The following is a 941-nucleotide window of genomic DNA, read 5'->3' as shown; positions in this document are numbered from 1 at the left end:
TGGTTAGCTGGGGTGGGAGGAAGGAAGAGTTAAAAGGGATTTTTTAAATTTTATTTTTATTTTTGGTTGGTCTGTGAGCTAGTCTGTCATGGTTCACTGGTTTTTGGGACTGGTTTTGTGCACATCTCTATGTGTGTGTGTATACATATGTGTTTGTGTCCGTGTGTGTGTGTGTGTGTGTGTGTGTGCCGTTTTCAATTGTCCCAGAGTTTATTGTGGAATGTGTATATGACTGTGTGTTTGTGTGTTTTTGTGTCGGTGGGGATGTTAGGTGTGTGTACGTGAGTGTGTGCGTATATCTCTTTGTCTGAGTATGTATGTGTTGTTTTAATCGTCCTTGTGGTGTGTGTGTGTGAGAGCAACCGTATGTATGTGTGAGGGTGTGTACGTATGTGTGCGTATGTGTGCGTATGTATGTGTTCATCTGTGTGTGTGCGTGGGAGTGTTTGTGTGAGTGTGGGTGTGTGGGTGTGTCTCTCTGTCTGAGTGGGTGTGTTGTTTTAAATATCCTTGTGGTGTGTGTGTGGGTGTCTAACTAACCGTATATGTGTGATGGTTCATATGTATGTGTATGTCTGTATGTCTGCGTGTGTGACATGTGTATATGAGTATGTGTGTGTTTTATCTATGGTAGGATGGTGTGTGTATGTGTGTGCACGTTTGTATGTGTGTGATTAATATTTGTTAGGGTGTTGTGTATGCGCATGTGTGTGTATGTGTATATGTATTTGTTCGTGTGTGTGCGTGAGTGCGTTTGTGAGTGCGTGTGTATGTGTGTGTGTTTTTTGTGTCGCTGGGGATGTTAGGTGTGTGTACGTGAGAGTGTGCGTATATCTATTTTTCTGAGTATGTATGTGTTGTTTTAATCGTCCTTGTGGTGTGTGTGTGCGTGAGAGAGAGCAACCGTATGTATGTGTGAGGGTGTGTACATATGTGTGCGT

At 42.8% G+C, this 941-nt stretch overlaps 1 protein-coding gene across 4 annotated transcripts in view; it reads right to left on the bottom strand.

The window, feature by feature from the left end:
• The window catches only part of LOC106881121 (neuronal acetylcholine receptor subunit alpha-10), a 275,903-nt gene that overhangs the window by 205,023 nt on the left and 69,939 nt on the right, over window positions 1–941 (bottom strand). The window lies entirely within an intron of this gene.

The sequence above is a fragment of the Octopus bimaculoides genome, chromosome 1 (genome assembly GCF_001194135.2).
Source record: "Octopus bimaculoides isolate UCB-OBI-ISO-001 chromosome 1, ASM119413v2, whole genome shotgun sequence".
In the NCBI taxonomy this organism is placed as follows: domain Eukaryota; kingdom Metazoa; phylum Mollusca; class Cephalopoda; order Octopoda; family Octopodidae; genus Octopus; species Octopus bimaculoides.
Note: the sequence above shows the minus strand (reverse complement) of the source record. Positions and strands in the feature narration are given on the sequence as shown.